General features: G+C 44.4%; 1 long non-coding RNA gene across 1 annotated transcript; it reads right to left on the reverse strand.

Annotated features, from left to right (window-relative positions):
* Positions 1 to 585: 585 nt before the first annotated feature.
* Positions 586 to 1171, reverse strand: LOC143701912 (uncharacterized). Its single transcript, XR_013190198.1, has 3 exons — positions 1067 to 1171; positions 893 to 939; positions 586 to 693 (listed from the first exon to the last, which is right to left on the reverse strand). It is a non-coding gene; the product is annotated as an uncharacterized LOC143701912 (long non-coding RNA).
* Between the last annotated feature and the right edge of the window lie 8223 nt (positions 1172 to 9394).

A 9394-nucleotide genomic window follows, 5' to 3' on the forward strand; every position in this document is an offset into this window, starting at 1 on the left:
GGCCACTGAATTATCACATGTTGTCCATGAGCTCCGTAACGACATCTCTCATAAAGGTTTGCCACTTAGTTTAAATAGTAAAAAAAGATCAGAAAAAAAAAAAAAAAAACACCTAGCCTCTTCGATAAATAGCACACAAAATACCATTGGTATGCTACTTCCGCCGCCTGACCGGTAGTTGCACCCACTTTATTTTTTACAGTAGCGTCCCCCGGAAACAGGTGGATACAAGTAATTCGGGTTTAAATGTCAGGAGTTCCAGTCGGGACTAAAGTAACACTTGTTAAAGTAAGTTTATTTTCATTTTGTTAACACGCTAACGTGGCAGGTTCATTGCACAAATATCTTGCAGTTATGCTAGCTACTGTGGCGGCACGGAGTAGTGGGAGTGGTCTGCGGAGCTGAGCATTGCAATGCACTATGGGGATTGTTGTCTACAATCCACAAGCACTAAAAAGTCATTTTCTGCCTTTTATCGGCCAAGAAGGCTGTACTATTCTACTACACATATGACCCACTTTCAATTCAATTCATGTCTCAACCGGTGGAATAACCCTTTAATATAATCAATCAAATTTTAATTTTAATCTCTTGAAATTTTATATGAACCTGGACATTTTTCAGTGAATCTTCTCACTTGTTTCTCAGCTGCTTCATTATTCTTCCATCCAAGAAGGTTGTGTCTGTGGAAAACTTGAAAAAGCAGAATATTACTAAATGTATTTTTAGGACTGTAAAAGTTCATTGTAAACAGCTTTGAAATTATTTATTGTGAAAAATAAAAATAAATTGAACTACATTTTTTCTTCAGGTTTATAACATCTACCAAAAAAAGATACGCTTACAAATACAAACAAGAGTTTGAGAAAGCAACTCTTCTAAGCTAACTTACATTAGGCTTCCATGCAACACCTTTTTACGTAAATCCAGCACTCTAATCTAAAAGAAAAGAAAATAGGTATTACATCTTTGCATCCAGATTATTCATAAGCACAGGAAGAAAGAGACAGAGATTAAGTGCTGAATATACCAGAATGTAAGTGCTCACGCCTCCCTGAGCATTCACCTTGAGCTCGCCAGGCCCACCACCATTGGAGGAGAATCCAGGACACCTCACGCTCTCATTGGCCATGAGGGGCCAGCCTGTTGCTAGGCTGTTTCCATGGAGATGGCTTATGGAAGGTAGTGCTGGAGCCATCACTGGGGAAATAGATGGGGCAAAGATGGTTAATGAGGAAAAAGTGAGGAGTGTGTGTGTGTGTCTGTGTGTGTGTGTGTGTGTGTGTGTGTGTGTGTGTGTGTGTGTGTGTGTGTGTGTGTGTGTGTGTGAGTGTGTGTGTGTGTGTGTGAAAGAGTGAGACTAAATGGATTGATGTAATGACGCATAAAAAGGATGGATTAAGCAAAAGAAACAGGTTGGTCGTGGCTGATAGAGTCTGTGCGAGTGAATGTGTATCAATCACATGTGTGGAGGAATGTCATCATTATCGGATACGATGGATTACTAAAGAAGATCAAGATCAATGCACATTAACATATGGCCTATCTATGTATGGATTTTAAAGTTTGATGTTTTAAGATAAGGGAAAGCGGGTGAAAGACTTTCTCTGGAAGACCTGAGGCATTCTGATTTTAAAAAATGTAACAATACATCTGATCAATAAGCTGCTAAAGCCAAATCCCTCTACATTTAAACACTTTTCTTCCATGATGAAACATTAAAATGAACCTAGGCTACACTAATCATGAGATTTTGACTGACTGAACTCAGTCCACTCAGAAAAGGCAGAAAATTTAATACCACTACACTTCATACCTAATTCATCTGACTGAAATGTTCTGGATTGACTTTTTAAAAAATATTTATATATTGTGGGGGCGTGTACAAGAGACCCGCAGAGACGGATTAATGGAGAGCGACTGGAGTGACTCAAGTAGCTTTTGCAACAGAGCGGTCACTTGAAGTCGAGGACTTTTCCACTAAATACAGATAAAGCTAATGCTAAAAATCTATGCTATTCTAACTGATGTAATACTATGCTACTAACTAACTAACTAACTAACTAACTAAGCTTCTAACAATACGAACAACACCAACAACTATGCTAATTAACTAGGCAACACGAAATCCACGTAATTCCAACTCCTGACTCACTACAGTAGTTTTGACGGAACCAGATGATTTTATACCAGGGGCTGCCAAGGGCGTGGTGAGCTCGCACCAAGGGCGTGACAGACTTCCGTCACAGAGTACCTTACCCGTTTAACCTGAAGAGGGCAGCACTCAGACGTTTTTACACCATATATTTGAAAATTAAAACACTTTATACCCAAATGTCAAACAATGTACTCGAATCAATGAACAGCATTTATAAAGCTCCATTCTTACAGATCATTGACTAAAAATTTATAAAATTTAAATTCATAAATTTGATAAAAAAGGTTAGCAGCATATTTTTATATGATTAAATATTGTTTTCTTCACAAAAAAGGCTCTGATGTAAGTTCATGATATCTATAACATAAAGACTTTCATTGGAAAATCATGGCATACGGTAAGAAACATTACTGATTTGTTCATAATTTTACATTTTAAAGGGAAACACTTAAAAAAAAGCCAGCACACTAATAATGAAGGGGAACCAGTGGCAAAACAAAGAAGTGGCAAACATTTCAGTCACGTGAACTTTTCTCTACACATGTGAACAAAACGTTTGCTACTTTTTTATTAAAGCAGTGGCTTTATCTTGCAATTGGTGGTTCACTTTCAGTCGCTCACGTTCGACGTAGTCAACATGTCGACTGATTGGGATCACGCTTAGGAGCCTGTCATCTTTTATTGGTGTCGATGTCTCTGAAGAGTGTTGTTCTTTACAACGAGCGAAGTGAGTCGGTGTTCTTCTGGAAGACTCTCCCAGTGCTGCTGTTTCTACAGCACAAGTGCAGCGGTGATTACAAGCTTCTGAGCTCTCAACTGCTGTTGTAACAGCATCAAATTTCAGTGTTTGTTGACGGTGGTTAAAGGGCGAAGAAGTGAGTGCTTCACTGTTTCAGTTGACTGTTACTGTGTTGCCGCGGTCATTCCCCTGTGTGCTCCGGCACTGATGACAGGTCCCATTTCCTGAAAGAGCAACACGGGTAACTTTGCGTCTTTTTTAAGATGCCATTCCATCCGTGCATTTCTGGGTGTGGTTTCTTTGTCCCCCTCTGACGGTCACAATTGCTGCATCACGTGTTTGTGCTTACAGCACGCTGAAGCAACTCTTGTGGATGACTCATGTTCCCACTGCGGAAATATGACCATCTCTGTGTTGAGATCAAGACTCGCCTTTGTTCGGGAAGGTGGAGTCCCCACTCCCATGCCCTGCTCTAGTGTTTCTTCTGGGCCAACTTCCCAGAAGAAGGCTTAAGTGCCGTGTGGGTTGGGTGATCTGAGAATTACAGTGAGGGGTAATGCACCCGGCAAAGCCCCGTGGATCCCTCACTCCTCTTTTACACTGCAGCCGGTGGAGCTCCCCGATGAGCGCGCTGGTCCCTCTGTAGTGGATCGACCAGCCGCTTCGTTCGGGGCTCCTCCAGAGAACAGGATGTCCATCGCAGCACCGGAGGGTGGGCTGGCCTCTGGAGAGGACTACTCATCTGCGCTACCTCCCTCTAGGAGAGTACTGTTGCCCGAGCCAGATCCAGAGATGGCAGCTATGCTGAAAAGGGCCGCCGAGGCTGTCGGGCTCGAGTGGAACCCTCCACCGTGTCATGAACCGTTTCGGTTGGATGATTGGTTTCTTGGGGTGGGCCGCTCCAGTACCATTCTTCCCTGAAGTGCATGAGGAGCTTACGAGGACATGGACGGCACCTTTCTCTGCGAGAAACCAACGAAGTAGCTCCTCCCTCCTCACTACCCTTGACGGGGGAGCGGCGAAGGGTTATGTGGCTATCTCTCCTGTGGCTTGGTCTGTCGCGATGCAACTGTGTCCGGTGACCGCTACCTCATGGAAGGTACCTCGATACTTCACCTCGTCTCCCCTCTAAGACCTGTAAGTTATCGTCCGTTCTTACAGGCAAGGCTTACAAAGCCTGTGGGCAAGCCGCTTCTTCTCTGCATGCCATGGCGCTGCTTCAGGTCCACCAGGCCCAGGCACTCATGAATATGCACAAGGGTAGCCCAGACCGTGAGCTCATGGGGGAGCTCCGCACTGCAACCGACCTCGCCCTCCGGGGCACGAAGGTTGCAGCTCGCGCGATCAGTCTGGCGATGTCCATGTAAGTGGTCCAGGAACGCCATCTCTAACTCAACCTGGTGGACATGAGGGATGCGGAGAAGGTTCGGGCCCTGGACTCCTCCATATCGCAGGTTGGGTTGCTCGGCAACGCGCTAGCGAACTTTGCCCAACAGTTCTCTGCCGCCCAAAAACAGATGGAGGCCATCCGACACTTTCTGCCCTGCTGCCTCCACCCGTTCGTCGGTGGCAGATCCTCCGCCTGCTCAGGTAATTTCCTCTGTTCCTGGGTCCCAAGAGGGCCAGACTGGCGGTGTGCGACCCTGTAAAGCCTTGCACCCCTCAGCCCCCTCTTGTATCACTAGCCGGCACTTGGGTGCGACCTGGTCACGCCATCTCACGTGGAGACAGGTAAGTGTTGCACCGCATACTCAGACCCCGCTTTGGGCCGCCTTTGGCCCTTCCGAGCCGGGTCCCTGTCCTCTACCTCACCCCGGGTACATCTGTGGTGCCCCTGGTCTCCCTGGCCCAGTTCGTAGAAGCTTAAAATGCTCCCAACCGGTCCAGCTAGCTCCTCCATACCAGCAGACTCGGCTTACGATTCAGTTCAGTCGGCGTCCGCCCAAGTCAACGCTATTCACTTCACTTTGGTGTTGAGTGAATGTGCCCCTGGCAGGCGTGCGGACATCGCACTCCTACTGGCCAAAGATGCGATTGAGCCGGTCCCTCAGCCGGTGAGTGCCTCCAGCCGATATGAAGATCGGCTTCCCTAGCCCGTACTTCATTTTACCCAAGAAAAGTGGTGTGTTACGGCCAATCTTGAATCGGGCCCTTTCTTAAGCTTCCATTCAAGTTGCTAACGCAGAGACGCTTTTTTAAATACTCCGTCCCGGAGATTGGTCTGCAGCGTTCGACCTGAAGGACGGGTACTTCAGATCTCTATCCTTCCGCAATGCAAGCCTTACCTGTGTTTTTTGCGTTCAAGGGTTCAAAGTCAGTACAAAGCCCTACCCTTCGAGTGCTCCATGGCCAGTTGTGTCTTCAGGTCAACTGGGAAAAGAGTAAACTCTCTTACGGGCTGAGGATCTCTTTTTACGGTATGGAGATGGACTTGGTCCAACATGACTCTCAGGAGGAACGTGTCTGGCCTGCCGTCAAACCCTCAGCCGTGATCAGACCTTGTTTCTCCGGCCCAGACCCCCCTAGAAAAAGTGTCTGCCAGACACCGGCTGAGGGGCCACGTACAACAGGCATGCAGTAACGGGGGTCTGGGCGGGCCTCTGACTGCACTGGCATCAACTGCCTCGAGTTGCTGGCAGTACACCTTGCTTTGAGACACCGCTGCTCAGCAAGCTTGTACTGGTCTGTACAAACACTGCGACCATTGAGCTACGCTTCCCTCGAATGTCGCAACTCGCCCGCCACCTCCTCCTTGGAGTCAGAATTTTCGGAGTTTGCTTCATTTCACTTAATTTGGTTGATTCCCGTGGGCTCCCTTCACATGAAGCCAGTTTCACTGTAAGCCCTGTGCGAAGTGTCGGCTTGCTGGCCTTTCCCCTCTGATGGACTGGATACGTGCGTCATTCTTGCTACAGCAGAGTTCCTCTTTAGCCGAACCCTGTTGAGTTCCTCCACACCCTTCGGCTACGGACGTGGCTGAGCATCTAATGCCAGGCCTAACCCTCGTATGCACTGGTGGAACCTATGTTAGGCTGGGTCCCATATGTTGTGATCCCTACAATGATCCCATATGTGTATTTTTCCCATGGTATGGCTCCCTGCGGCGAGCCCGTGTCTTCCCTTGGCCCGCTCTGCCGTCACTGACCAGTGAGACTCCCCCTGTTATAGGCTGGAGCCACCTCTGTGACATTCCATATGTCGTACTGCCTGGTAACACCCAGTCCATGTGTATCCTCCACATGCTACCTCCCAACAGGCAGGATGTGGCTTCCAAAGTGTATTCCTTTCCAAAGAAAGGGAACGCTTTCCCAGTGGTCTTGTGGAACAGCAGTGACTTCCCTGGCCTAAGCCCTATCCCGTCTCCGCCTCAATAATGTGGGGGGATCAGAAGGCTTTTGTCAAGGCACTGGAAGGTGGCAGCACTAGTGGCGTTTTAATAGGGATCCCAATCAGTCGACACATCGACTACGTCGAACATGAGCGACTGAAAGGGAACGTCTCGGTTACATATGTAACCCTCGTTCCCTGAAGGAGGGAACGGAGACATAGTCCCACCACTCCGGGCTAGGCTCCACTCCTCAGCGAAAAACAACTGGTCCGTGCATCCACTTCCGTATTTATACCCGCGGTGCGGGGCGGAGCGTGTGATGCAATTCTCGCACGTCAATGTGCATTGGCTCATTTTAACAATACTCGAAGATGACAGGCTCCCTGAGCGTGGTCCCAATCAGTCGACACGTCGACTATGTCTCTGTTCCCTCCTTCAGGGGTTACATACATAACCGAGATGTTTCCCTCCCTGTGGTGTTAGAGTGTGTTGGCTTTTTTTAAGTGTTTCCCTATTTGGAGGTTTTGGTTTACGCACCTCATTTAGACAACTTTTTATTTTAGACCCATTCTCACCAATGCATCCAAAACAAATCGATGTCTTACAGCTGCAAAAAAATTACCTTAGCCTAAATCAGCATAATTCAACAACAGATGAGAATAAGAAGAAATGGGACTACTTCCTGCCATTCTTTTTGTCATCATGCATACTGTATCTGTATTTTGTAGCAGGTGCCATTTCAGGATGCTGGAAGCTCAATAACAGTTGATTTTTCCTAGAAAAAGCCAATAGAGTCATTCAGCTGATGTTTGTACAGCCTCTGTTATCCTCATTAGTGTCCACTGACCTTCAAATGTGTTTCCTATATCAATCATTCTGAGTGATACTGAAGGATTTGCCACGGAGACCAACCTCTACTCATGCAGCACTAAAGCACGTAATTAGCTGTGATCAGACCCTGTGGTTTTAATAATCGGAGATGTGTCGAGCAACATGATTCTGATTCATTAAAAATCTAAGGATGACTGTAATCACTTCATTTACAGGGAGCAGCATTTGATCATAAGGGTTTATATGCTGTTTAATGTATGAGCTACTATATTCCTTTGCACTAAAACTATTTAAAAATATTTAACATATATCTCAAATATTTTCTTTTAGATTCATTATTCAGTGGACACTAATGAGGATAACAGAGGCTGTCTTTATGACCTCATATTAATTTTTTGAGTACGGTAAATAGAGAAACTAAGGGGAATATTTATACTTTTATATTTGTCACAGTGAGTACAGGGCCATTAAAATTTAATTTTAATATGATTAAATGTGGCAAAAATGTGACTAAAAATATAATTTCTTAAAAATAACTAATTAAAAATTTAAAATAGGCATCTATTAAATATGCATTGAATTTCCTTGAATACACAATATGATATTTGACGCACATACAAAGGATTAACAATGTTTTCGTTTTTATTTGTTTCTTAACTATTTTATCTCAAATGATCAAGGAAAATTTAATTCCTTATTATATGAGCCCTTTAAGTTTAAACCACGTACTCGTCTGCTATTTAAATGCTCAATTCAAACACAAATGACTGGAGACAGAGAGAGTGCCACAGAAAAAGATATTAAACAGGCCCAGTGCATGCTTTAATTGAATTATGAATCCACGGGGGACCACGAACCAGCCTCAGCTCTGTTTGTATCTCATCCCAATCACTCTAAACACGGGGCTAAATGACATGGATTGATTTTGAATGGACAGAGACTATTCAATTGAAATGAAGCAAAGCCAAAATACAACTCAAGCAACGAAATGCTTTAATTTACAAGCATACGCATAATAATATTAAAACAGATGAATGACCTTGACAGTTCGTTCTTGGACAAGGCCAGCGAAATACTAACAAATTATTCGAGAAAAGTGTTGCAGAGATTGAGCTCACTTCCGTAGCGGTTAATGTGAGGAACGGCGCCCTCTGCTGTTTTTGGAGGATAATACACGTTCCTATCTCAATCTCCTTGTTTAGTGGCAACAAGGAATTAATGTGATTTCTTTTTTTTAAGATGTGTGACAAATAAATCAAATGAAACGAACGTCTAAGTCCCGGACCGGTATACACAACTAAAGCGCATTATGCAGACATTTTACTAAGTTTATCGGCAAAAGATGTGGCGACATCTTGTGGTCGTCTAACACCATAAAGTGACCTCAAATCGGAGCATTGTCGAAGTTACGGATTTTCTAAAAGACGACAGATTCACTAGTTAAATGATAGATAGGAAGTGAAATTTAGCTTAAGTAGGCCAGCGAAATTAAAATTAAGAGATATATTCAGTGAACTGTGACTAGTTTTGTTTTCCGCGTATTTCACCTGCTCGATTAACAATTAGTGTCCTAGACTAGTCTGCATGTAATTACCAGAATCCCCAACCTTCAAATCCCAAGATAACATAGTTGTCACCAAAATACCATAACCTGTTAGAAAATCTGATTCAATCTAGTCTGTGCTTGCTTTGTATGATGGTTGGTTTCTAAGTCACTGTTGGAGGCTATCACCTTAAAACAGCAACAAGGTCAGAGGTCATACAACCCTTAAGTGGTCAAGCAGGTTTTTAGATGGTGGTGGGTCAGTGAGCTAATGATCAGCTTACACTAGCTAATGACCAGTCAGCTAGATGTGGACTGTTTTTTGTTCCTCTGTTTCCTGCTGTCAGTGAAATTTTTGATGGGCTTTAAACCCGCTGTAACATCTGGTTATAGTTATGTAACACTAACTGGTGCAACATGCTGTAATATAATACTTCCATGGGTGAAATTCCCAAGTTTCTGCTATGCAATAATTCTCTCCCCCACACATATAGGCGCTGGTATATCCAAGTCCTTGTTTTACATCTTTTCCATTTTATTCATTTTTATGCCCTTTTTTCCATTACTGATAGTCCCTCAGTTGTCACCCTGAGGTCACATGCTTTGTTCAAGGACACAATAGTGATACAACAGGAATGTGATCTTAGTAACTCACAGTTTTAAGGACACCCTCATTGGGTATGAAACTTGCATTCCTTGTGCTGGAATTATTCCATAACCATACCTCAAATTTTATTAAAGGGCAAAAAATTGACAAATATTAGATTCTCCCAGGCAATCTTTAGCATCTTGGAA

The sequence above is a fragment of the Siphateles boraxobius genome, unplaced genomic scaffold (assembly GCF_051911475.1).
Source record: "Siphateles boraxobius isolate OS27281-9 unplaced genomic scaffold, OSU_SipBor_1 33, whole genome shotgun sequence".
Classification (NCBI taxonomy): domain Eukaryota; kingdom Metazoa; phylum Chordata; class Actinopteri; order Cypriniformes; family Leuciscidae; genus Siphateles; species Siphateles boraxobius.